At 33.6% G+C, this 12,842-nt stretch overlaps 1 long non-coding RNA gene across 1 annotated transcript in view; it reads right to left on the bottom strand.

Annotated features, from left to right (window-relative positions):
* LOC140605499 (uncharacterized) overlaps positions 1–12,842 on the bottom strand; it is a 220,448-nt gene that overhangs the window by 18,929 nt on the left and 188,677 nt on the right. The window contains exon 3 of the long non-coding RNA XR_012008150.1: positions 3,396–3,493. This is a non-coding gene — a long non-coding RNA (uncharacterized lncRNA). The remainder of the gene's footprint in view (positions 1–3,395; positions 3,494–12,842) is intronic.

Below are 12,842 nucleotides of genomic sequence, written 5' to 3' on the forward strand. Positions count from 1 at the left end.
TGATCAAAGCTTTGCTGACTCTTTACTCTTTTGTCAAAAGCATAGTAAGCTCCCTGCAAGTATTTGATAAATAATTACTCAAGTGATGTCACTTGAGTAATTAATTTTAAAGGATTCTTTAAAGAGTTGCAATGGTGGCAATTTTATACTCATTGCTGACTATTTATTTTTAAGTACCATTTAAGTAAATTGTGCAAATCAAATTGGTCCTGTGTGTGTATTAACACAGTTCAGGAATTCAGGAATTAATCATAGTTAATTCAATGATGACAAGACCACAATGATTATTAGAATTAAATCTATATGCTAATTTGTATTTTATGTGTCCTAGCAACTTTTGCATTCTGCTTTATTATAGAGAAAATTGTGAAGAAAAGAATATGCTTAAACCTGAAGTTTCCATATACCTAGAAAGTTTAGGAATGATAGCACATATTAGAGTTGGTTCAACTACGTGATTAACCTGATAAGTATGCGGAAGAGAACTCTGAAATTGAATGGAGAGACGCCTGGGTGGATCAGCAGTTGGGTGTCTGCCTTTGGCTCAGGGTGTGATCCCAGTTCATAGATAGAGTCAGGCATCAGGCTCCCTGTGAGGAGCCTGCTTTTCCCTCTGCCTCCCTTTCTGTGTCTCTCATGAATAAATAAATAAAATCTTAAAAAAAATAAAATTAAATGGAAAAAAAAAGATTTGATTCAAAGACAAGTATTGATGAGCCCAGGATTCTAATGGATATAAAATTAATTTTAAAAAGAGTATACATAATATTCTTACTAGAGATCTTCCAGATACTTCTCTAGGCAAGGTCAGTTTAAAGGTGGTTTTTGATAATGTGTCATTTGAGACTAGTGTTGATTCTCAAACGACAGATGTAATTGGCTATTTTTTTAGCACGATCATGATTTTTGTCCATTTGAGCCATTTGAGAGACTAGATCTATTTTGTGACATTTTGAACATTTTATTGTTGTGTTTCAAAGGAAATTTTTGGATATTCATGTGAACCCCTTGATCACAGGATCTAGTTCTCATTCAACTCTGTGATATAGGCCTAGTCACTTATAAATACACAGCAATGTTTAATGTCTGACCTCTAGAGTATGGGAATCTACATAACGATTACTACGATCTGATGAGGCTCGGATATAATGTGCAGACAAGTTTCGTGACTTTTTCTAGCACTGTTTACTTGTTAAATTTTACCACAGTTCTCAAGTTTTTTGCATCATGACAAGATTCCAAGTCTAAAGTTTTTGGCAAAATGACATAAATAAAAAAATTTAAATTGAAAAAGACTCAACCTATCCTTTTTATGTTACATATATATTTTCCTTTTTAAGTGAAGGAGCTGACAATTTTGTGATTTATAAGTATTTAAGCTGTCACTGGCCACCCAGTGTCTTGCTAATGATTTTTCCCCTTTAGATGACAAATCCAACTGATTAACTGTCCTAATTGCAACTGTGCGTATCTTTCCTTAGCAGGAGTCTGAGTAATTTGGAAGACATTTTTTAACTAGAAATTTGCTTGAAACTTTAAAATGTAGACAGAAAATGTATTTACAAATATAATCATAATACTTAAATATACTATGTGGCTGAGTTAAAAGGACAAGTAAACTTGGATGTGCTCAGCAATTTATTGGAATAGTATGAGTGTGTTGAACTGACCAGAAAAATGTCTATAATATGGTAGAACTCATTAAAAACAAACATTTTTGAAGAATGACTAAAGATATAACAAAAAGATGTATTACTCTAAAGAAAAATTAACTTAGACATATTTAAAAATTAGTTTCATGGATGTAAATTCTATATAGTATATCTCTAACATTTGTCAATTCATACAACACACTGCAAAAATTGCATCGATTAATTAAAGGGGGTGTACATGACCAAAATTTTATGTATCATCTTATTTTTACAACAAAATTAAATAGTAGATAATTCTCTTTCCTTTTTTTTAAGATTTTATTTATTTATTCATGAGAGACAGAGAGAGAGACAGAGACAGAGACACAGACAGAGGGAGAAGCAGGCTCCCTGCAAGGAGCCCGATGTGGGACTCGATCCCGTGGCTCCAGGATCAGGCCCTGAGCAAGATATGAAAGCAACCCAGTGTCTACTGAGAGATTAATGGGTAAGGAAAATGAGGTATTGTGCTCACTTTGGCAGCACATATACTAGGAAAATGAGGTATCTATTAAATATAGTATATTATATATTTGAAAATTATTCAGGCTTTAAAAAGGAGATCCTACTATTTGTGATGACATGGGTGAACCTGAAGGACATTATGCTACATGAAATAAGTCATAGGAAGTTAAACATTATATGATCTTGTTTTTTGTACAATCTGAAAAAGTCAAGTGCATAGAAGCAGAGAGTAGAATGGTGATTGCCAGAGACTGGGTGGTGGGGGAAATGATGAGATGTTGGCCAAAGGATACCAACATTTACTTTGCAGGATGAATAAATTCTAGAGATCTAACATAGAGCACAGTAACTATATTTGATAATACTGTATTATATACTTGAATTTTGCCTGAAGAGTAGATATTAAGTGTTCTTAACACACACACACACACACACACACACACACACACACAGAGTTATAACCATGGGAGGTATATATTTGCTGGTTAGCTTGATAATGGTTATTATTTCACAATATACACAGAAATCAAAATGTCAGGTTGTATACCTTAAAAATATGTAATTTTTAATTGTCAATTATACCTAATAAAGCTGGAAAAAGAAAGACAAAAAAGAAAGGAAGGAAAGGAAATGCAGATTCCTTCCATGTGTTAAATGGCAGAGCCAATAGGTATTTCTCTACCTTCTACTTTTAGCAGTTATACTTTTAAGGTCATGTCCTAGAAGCTTTCTCCTGCCACCATAAATGATTAGGGCAACAAAATTAAATTCTTATGGAGATAAATAGTTGTATGTTTTTGTAGGCCAGAATTCATGAATCGCTAAAAGGTTTATCTAAATTACTCTAATTTATTCTAATTTACTCTTTATATCTAATTTATTACATCTAATTTATTCTAATAAATGCTGTCTCTATTGATATCCTAAGACCTCACCCAAACTCTGACATTCACATCAAAACAGCTTAGTTTATGGATTTGTAAGCTAGTGTTATTTTTATTTAAACATCTCCTCTGCTGACAACTCAAACTGACTCATGCCATAGAAATTTCAGTAAGGTCTCACACAGCAAGGTCTTCTCCAACTCTGGAAAACAGTCTAGAAATTTTACGCTTGTCCCAGGCAGTTGTTAAATAATTCTGTATTTTGGCATAGAGAACATAGTGTGTTACTGAGAATATAACACAGAAATTATTTTTTTTTATTTTTTAACACAGAAATTATTACAGATTTAATTACCTTCAAATTGAAGAAAAATAAGTCACTTTATTTTCTCAGATCCAGGAGTTTCTGATGTTAATTTGTTTTCTTTCCTTTGTAGTCCTTCAAATTCTCTCCTGGGAAAAAAAACAAGAGCCTCATGTGTGGCAGTGATCCTCATGATCCTCCTTTTATCCTGGCTATGATATGGTATGTCTTTAATTAGTCTGAATTTATTAAATGAATTTCTTCACCTATAATGAGCCTATCCTTTTTAAATAGTACAACAAAACAATATTGGCAAAAGCAATATTAGATACTTAATTGATGATAATGTAGCATTGTTGCTGAGATGTTTAATACATATAATGAATACATATTTATCCCAGTTTTGAATCAACATTACAATAAAAAGTCTTTACACTATAATCATCCCTCCAAGTGATAGGCAGATATTTTAGGTGGGTAATTTGATATTTTGGACAAATAAATTCTTCAAAGACCCAATGAACCAAACAATTCCATATATTATATCTATGGAATCCATATCCATATATATAATTTCATATACATTAATAAATAAATATAATATTTCATACACATTAATTAAAGTAAAGAAATTGGCTCAAGTGATGGGGGGATTGGCAAATCCAACTTCTAGAGGGTATGGCAGACGGGACTGGAACTTCAGGCAAGAATTGATGTTGCTATTTTGAATCGCAATCTGTAAGGCAGGCTGGAAACTCAAGCAGGCATTCTTGGAGTTTTTGAGGCAGAATTCCTTCTTTGCCAGGTAATCTGTTTTTATTCTTAAAGCCTTCAGCTGATTGGATGAGACTCAACCTTATTACTGAAGGTAATCTCCTTTCCCTATAACCAACTGATTATAGGTGTTAATCTGATATACAAAATACCTTCACAGTAAAATCTAGATTAGTATTTGACCAAACAACTGGTGCCATAGCCTAGCTGAGTTTATCTGTAACATTAACCATTACAGACATATATTTCACTTGCAAAAATTTGACAAATATTAAAGGTGATATAAATGATAGTGCTGTTAAACTGTCTTATGGTCACTAAAGTCAATGCCTAACCTCATTCTTCCCTTTGAAGGGTTCTGAACTCGATTTTGGGACCCTCTGACATTTACAAACAATACATATATTCACAAACCTGTTTCTTCACCACATTCATCATGTAGCAGTGACCCTTGACTCTATTGACTATTCTGGATCTCATGTGCACTGTCCACAAAGTCACTTATAGAAATGGTAGCAATGCCATTGTCCATGAGGAAAATGTGAATGTTTAAGCAGATATCAAAGCTTAACTATAAAACTGGAGAACACTCTTTGTCTAGAGGGTATAAAGTCAAGCACTTTGTCATCTTAAGAGCCTCATACTGTACCAACTGAGGTAGCAGGGCACTTTTGTCATCTTAAACTTACAACATTGGTCTCAAAATATTTGATCTAGTCAAAACAATGAATTAAAAAAAATTCATGCTTCACTTAGTTGACAGTATCTAGATTAGCTCTTAAATCTGTTTTTATATATGCAACAGTCACAAGACAAGAGTGAAATTAAAGTTGAAAAAGGGGGCAGTCAAAAAACTTTCATTTCAGATTTTGAATAACTGTTCAGAGAAACACATCTGTGAGCTAATAACTTCTGGAAGAGAAGGCTATTACATAGACCATATGTAGATTTTGACTGTCTTTTCCTGAGAAAGTAGGGGAATTTACAACTTACAACTTATCTGCCTCAGATGGTGATTGTATTTCTATGAAATGATAACAAAATAGTCATTAGTCCAATCTGTGAAATAATAATAAAATTGTTATTAATCCAACCCTATCATCCATATTTGACAATTGCTCTAATTGTCCAAGATTGAAATTATGTTCTGGCAGTATATATGTATATCCACTAAGAGGAGATAAAAGGGAGGGAACAATCAGAATTCTCTCCTTTCAACCTAATTAATTATGAAAAATCTTTCATAACAAATGCTGTATGTCTACATCTTACTGTTAACAATTTACTCATTAATGGCTTTGAAAACTTTTATGGTTGGATAGAAATTGTCCATTTAAAAAGCAATAAGAAAAATATATCAAGCATATTGACAGGTTGTTTTTAGAGACTTTTTTTTTTTTTTTCACTGAAAAGAAAGTGAAAACAGTTCATTCTAATGGGGAAAAAATTCTGTAGTCTGATTTGCATGTTAACTCTTTTAAAGTACCATTATCTCAAACAGTTGCTATCAGTTGCTAAAACAAACAAGCAAACAAATAAAAATCGGTTGCTACTATATTTCAAAAGGTTCTGGCAGCTTTTTGAGTTTTATTGTTATTTTGGTGTTTGCATTACAAAGAGTTGCAACTGGGAATTTAATGGTGCTTTTTAACAAATACTTCTGAGCACATTCTAACTTCTCAGAGACACCTATATCTTAGCTGTGGGAAGAAAGCAATTCTAAAATCACGGAGAATTTTGGCAAAGGCAACTCTCAGTGCTCATGTGCCACCTCCATTCAGCGTGTTCCTTATGCGTCAAGTCTCAGAACACCAGACTAAAAATTTGGAGTTCTCTTTTGTAGTTCATATATTTGATTTAAGAAAAAAATATTTATATAATAGTCCAGAACTAAATTTTGGTAATTACGGCGGCAAAAACACCTAGATTGAAGAGCTTTGTATTTGTCATTGAATTATCTCTACTGTCAAATGAATGACTCCTAGGAAATGAAGGCTAGCCAGTTATCTGGGGGACATATTAAAAAAATAAGTATAGATGTATATATATGTGTGTGTGTGTGTGTGTGTGTGTATAATAAAACTACTATTCTTTATATATAACTACTATTATTATTTTAATTATAGTGATGGTAATTATTGAGTCAAAACTATTAATGAACAAAATGGAATTTTAATCTAAATACCTGGTTTTGAATACCAGTTTCAAATTTTGTAACAAGGCAAATTAGTCTATCTCTATACTGTTCAATTATTCATTTATCAAACTGTACTTCCCACATAAGGTGTTGTCAACAAGAAAAGTATCCCTTGCTTCCTCATATTGGTTTCCATGATTGGATAAAGTACAGACTTTACTGGCAAACTGAATGGATAAAAACTGCAAATGGTTCTCTACTTATATCAGGGTAATAGCAACTATCATTTAACATGTTTGTTTACAAACACATTACTTGTAAAATTACTGCTCTGGCTCTGTCTCTCATTTTATACATATCCAGCAGTCTTTTTGGTTTTTAGACATATATACTGGATAGCTCGATAAAAACCTAATTTTTCCCATTTAGCTGTTTTATGCATATATAAAATTTATTGAGAAAAAAATGAATAGGTTCCAGTATGAAAGTAATATTTAAGTAAAAGTGATTTTTTACCAATTCATATAGTAAATGGATTCAACTTTGAATCAAATATCTATGTAAGTTCTTTCTTCTAAATGCTTAGTATTTTGAATTAAGCATATTTAATTCTGCCTATTTTCAGATTGAATAAAATGATAAATTTTCTTTGGATGATATTAATCAAATCTAGAATTTGACACTGTAGGTGGGGAACCTAACTCCTAATAAAGTCACTTTTAACTTCTACTTAAAGAAAAAAATATTGATAAGTGAAATTATTTTTTTAACAAAAGAAACTATAAATTTCTAATAAGTATTAAAATTCATTTAATTTAATAGCATGTTGTGTCACATGCTATGCACATAATTTTTATGAACAGGTTATAAATCAATGAATAAAACAGAACTGATTGTTACATGAGTAATAAGTAAATTTTGTATGTGTGCTTTAAAGTGACTTTTTACTAATTGATATCTGATATTATCAAAATTTTAAATAATATAGAAATCTGAATAACCTTTTATCTTACCCAAATGAAAAATATATAAATTAAAATAATTTTCTGAATGTATATACATTCTTTTTTGTAATAATATATATGTCATTGTTTTCATAATATATAACATAGGCATATGAACAAATATTATTTATATTTTTGCTTAAACACTCTGCCAGTTCTGAGCAAATAGCATAGCATAAACATAGTTAAAGTTTATTTCACAAATGTAACCAAAATACATTCATATATCTAAATCAAATGAAGACAATTTTCCATGAAAACTTTGAAAGTGGAAAAAAATTGGTTTGAATTCCCTGTATACACAGAAAGGGCTACAGGATGCTCTGAGCATTTAATGGCCACCTTCCAGATGGATGGAAATATTTGAATAGACAAAAATTTTAAGTTGTATTAAAGTGGATAAATGCTTATATTGGTTAGAAATTTCTCTCTTGCAAGCACTGGACCCAAATAATAAAATGGTATACTTATATGAGCCTTAGAATGAGGGCAATTTCGGGCACATATAGCTAAAAGTGGAAAAGTCTAGATGCTGAGAAGGCTTCAGTCAGGCTTGAGCATCTTCAAAAACTACAATTTGTTCCAATTTGTCTTCTCTGTAGTTTATTTGTCTGCTTCATGCTAAGGCTAGAAACCTTATAGTCATGGACTTCCAAAGCTATAGTCTTTTTCATTCAATTCCAGCTAATGAAATGATTCTCTCCAAATAACTTTTGTTTAAATTTAGACTGCTTATTCCCAAGAATCATGTATAGAGAATATATACTCTACTTATATGTCATTGACTTTAATGGGATCATGAGTCAATCCCTGAACAAAACACTAATGAACATCTTGAAGGGATGTGGATAGATGGGAAGAAAGATTTGTGGATGGGGATCCCTGGGTAGCTCAGCGGTTTAGCACCTGCCTTTGGCCAAGGGTGTGATCCTGGAGTCCTGGGATCTGGTCCTGTGTCGGGTTCCCTGCATGGAGCCTGCTTCTCCCTCTGCCTGTGTCTCTGCCTCTCTCTCTCTCTGTGTGTCTCTCATGAATAAATAAATAAAATCTTAAAAAAAAAAAAGAAAGATTTGTGGATAGGGTCAGTTTCCACAGTTACATGGACTGCCTGGGGAGGGACTGAATGTCTGGAAAGCAATTCAGAAAGTATTACCAAAAAGAAGGGAGAAAGGATGATGGTCAGCCAAAACCAATAAGTGACTTTTTCTAAATATTTTTTTAAATATTAGTATGTCTATAATTCTTAATGGAGAAGATATAGAAGATATAGATAGTATTATGAGTCTACATGAAAGTAATAAAAAATGCTATAGGTATTCATTTCAAATAGGAAAAGTATATACTAGAGCAGAAGTAATGGGTTTTACCCATCAATAGTTCTTCCCCTTAACATTCTAAACAACGATAGAAAAATTAGATCAGTAGAAAAAATACACTAGAAAATTGTTGGTGTAAATTTGAAGGAATAAATCCACCATATAAGATTTTAATGTAACTAGATATTTTTCTAAGCTAATCTGAATTGAACAAGGGATCCTCATGAAGCCTGAAATTTATGGTGTTCAGCAGGACTGTTTACAACCAGAAATTAAGCTCATTTTGGTGTAAGGAGCTTTGCATATAAGCTGATTTTAGGGACTGTTGAAATTCAAAATGTAAATGCGTTTAATCTAATGGTGTCCCTGCTTTGTAATACATGCAGTCCAGCCTGGCATCTTCATTTCCCATTAATCATTGATGTTTTCAATTTACTTTGTTAAGTCCCAAACTAGCCAATATATTGGACTACATACATTTCTCAACTCCTTGGCTCACAGGAGTTTAATTCCTTTATGGTAAAGATATCTGTGTGGATGTGGTGATAACTCTAAATTAAAAAAAAAAAAGAAAAAAGAAAGAAAGAAAAAGAACTGTGTCTTAGTTCACATACCTGGCTGGTGGTTACACATTTCCTATCAGATATCAGGTACATAAATAAATCTGTCTTCTTTTTTAGGATTCTAAGAATTATTAAAGATGTTTTAAGAATTTATTTCTAAATTTCTTCAAGGATCTTCATTCATCTTTTAGACACCTAAATCAATATTTTCTCTCTTACTTCTATGACTATGCTATTAATAATCCTTTCCAATTACTCGGTGCCTAATATGTTCCAGAAACCATGCCAGGAGCATTATCTACTTTATCTATAATAATAGCCATTTTTGTTCAAGTTAGGGATTATAGTCTTCATTTTAATTATGGAGAAACAGAGACTCAGGGAATTTTTTTTTAAATCTAGTCAATAAAGCTAAAAAGAGGCAAAGCCTCGATTTGATTTTAAGAATGTGAAATTATTTTCTGGACTATAACCTTTCTATCTGATTATACTTTTTGCTTTTCTTTGTCATATATGTAGGTCAAAAATGAATGCTAAGAGGGAAGAATGCCTCTTGCCTCTCGGTATTGTTTTAGAGATGTAGTTCTCTAAGTATCTTATATGGAAAAGTAAGCAAAAGGGAAAATATTCACGATTTTCATAAACATCAGCCCTCTGATATGGAAGACTAAAATATTTGGGAATAAAAGAGCTTATTTTCTTAGAAAAAATAGAATCAACAAGTAATGTTGAACATCATTGTATATATAGAAGAGGAAGAAACCCATTAGGAGCATAGAAGAAAAATATTAAGATACTAGAGCTTGCTCTATTTTTTGTCCTTTTGGGCTGGTACCTACACTAGGTATTTTGTGTTTGCCCCGCTAGAAACACTCTCTAGACTTTTCCTGCTGTGTCATGGGAAGCTGACCTGTATGGACTGTATCTCCTTCCTCTTACATATTTAAGCTTCTGTTTGGGTTCAGCCAATGAAATGGAAAGTCCTGACTGAAAATGAAAAGATAGGAAAAGGGAACCCTGGGTGGCGCAGCGGTTTAGCGCCTGGATCCAGGGCGTGATCCTGGAGACCCGGGATGGAATCCCATGTCGGGCTCCCGGTGCATGGAGCCTGCTTCTGCCTATGTCTCTGCCTCTCTCTCTCTCTCTCTCTCTGACTATCATAAATAAATGAAAATTAAAAAAAAAAAGACAGGAAGAGATTGAGGTTAGTTGTTTGTATACAGATTCCCATCTTTTAGGGTCATTGTCGGACACCTGCATCCCTGTAATAGAGTCGTTCTTTTGAAAGAATCCCCTCAGAACATCTACTTACCCTGGGTTTAGATAACTGATGTCCCTTCTGTCATTTGAGATCAAAATATGAAAAGGCTATCCACTTTTGCTAGCTTCAGGGTACTACAGTATTCCTCAATGACTTCTTTATATGCTGCCCACACTTTAGTACAACATCCACTTATTAGACTTTCCTCAGTCACTCACTGTGAGTGTTCCATCTTTTTCCCACCAAGACATTAGCTAAAACAGTAATTGGCTTTTGTAACAGCTTTAAGAGAAAGATCTCTCCACTTTTCAGGGTTACAGAGTCATATCAAAATAAGATTCCATGATTGAGCTGCTCATATATTTGAGAAAAGAAGAAATAGTCTCTTTTCTGGGAGTAATGGACCAATGGTAATTCTGTGGCATGTGGTGATATCATGATAACTCAAATTATCCCCACTGGTAGCATGGGATGAAGGATGTTGTACAGATGGAGGTCAAGTGGCTGACACACTTGGTAACTATGGTAATGATCATAATTATAAGACTGTGGAGTCAGTTGGCTTTTTCTCACAAGCCTAGAAAGCATAAATACTGAAAAGGACAAACTGAAGTCTTTAAATGCCCAACTATGAACAAATTGAGGAAAAAAGTCAGAAAATCTTTAGGGCCATTTTGAAGAGGCTCTCATCTCCTAGAGTTGCCACAAATGTATGCTGAAAGCTGCTAATTTACAGCAACAAGTAAATATCAAATCTTGAAAGAATTTTATGCTAAATTAAAGTCACTAATGAGAAAGAAAATAAACCCTGAAACAAGGTGGGGACATTTGAGAAGAGGCAGGCAGTGCTAAAATCCAAACGGCCAAATATCTCTGAATCCACTTTGCCAGCAAAAATATCCTCCCTCCATGCCCACACCCACCCAATACACACACACATACACACACATAAATGCACATATACACACATTGAAGAGACTAGCATCCTTCTGCATAAAGATTTTATGGTTGATCCTTGTATTAGCAATGTCTTTTATTTTCTATATTCTGATGTTTTGATGTTTTAACATTTAGAATCTTGTTGCCCCTGGAGAGACTGCCTTCCCACAGTTAGCCAGTTCCTAGAGATAGTAAATAATTCAAATGTGAGTGTACTTTTTGATACAAATCAACTAATCCAAAGCCCACATTGGAACCACCTTCTTCTTTGGGCTTTCCCACCTGCCCTAATCATCCCAAGTGCCATGTACCAGACAACTAGCAACAGTGGGTATACCCAAGAAATTACTGAAACTATTCCAACTGGCCAATCTTAAGCCTGCTTATTCTGCTTCACCAATTCCTTCCTATGAAAAGCCCAACAGAGGTTCTTGTACACAGTTCCCCTTTTCCCTCTGCCTTGTGACTCACCCTGTTGCTTCCCCCATTTGATCCCTCATAACATAGCAAATCCCCTCCTTTTAGGAACTATGGGTTATAAGCTGTCTTTTTAAATGATAACCATTTCCTGATCTTTTGACCTTTACTCTCACTCAAATTTTCTCATAATATACTATAATATAAAATAGTCCTCATGCTGTTTCCCCAGAAGAGGTCGTTGACTCATCTCAGGGCATAACTTCACCTCACCTTTTGGCCTTCAAGTCCATAAAATATTAGATATTCATAGGCTAGATGGCTGTAATGATAGAAAAGACCAAGTAGAAGCCCTTGGATCTGTGCATTCCTGCCAAGAGAGTAAATGAAAAACCAACCCAATCTGGGACAGATTTGCAGAGATTAGTACCAACTACAAATATTTTGAAGATGTAGGGATAGCAATTGCTACCACATCCTCATTTACTTGCTTGTTAACCAGTGTGAAACAGAAGGTCTAAGGAAAAACTATAGATTAGAACAAAATCAATCTGATGGGGACAATCACAGCTAAGTCACTGAAGGTAGTGTATGTATTAGAGTCGGCCAGCACACCCACTCTCTTGTGCATATGAGCTTTCTTTTTCCCATGCCTGTCAAAAAAATTAAACCTAAAACATTTTAAACTTCATCAGCAGTGATGTCAGCATACACTTAATCTCCTGACTTAGGGCTATGTCGTAATAAATTTGAGAGATTTCTTGTTCATGCTATCTCATTACTGTTATTCTATATTGATGACAGTGTTCTAATTGGATCTGATTATGAGAAATTAATAAACCTTCTATACAAAAGAATGGGTTTAAATCTTGCAAAATTTAAAAGATTTGCAACCTCAGGGAAGTTTCCATAGATTCAGTAATGTAGAGAATATCTCAGAATATCCTCATTAAAGCACAAGCAAGTTGTTTCACCCTGCACTGCCCACCATAAAGAGTTTCAGTGCTCGTTGGGACTCTGGATTCTGAGACAATATGTGTCATTTATACATGTACTTCCATGACCCATTACTGGAAAACCCATAAAT

This window comes from Canis lupus, chromosome 15, assembly GCF_048164855.1.
Source record: "Canis lupus baileyi chromosome 15, mCanLup2.hap1, whole genome shotgun sequence".
Classification (NCBI taxonomy): Eukaryota; Metazoa; Chordata; class Mammalia; order Carnivora; family Canidae; genus Canis; species Canis lupus.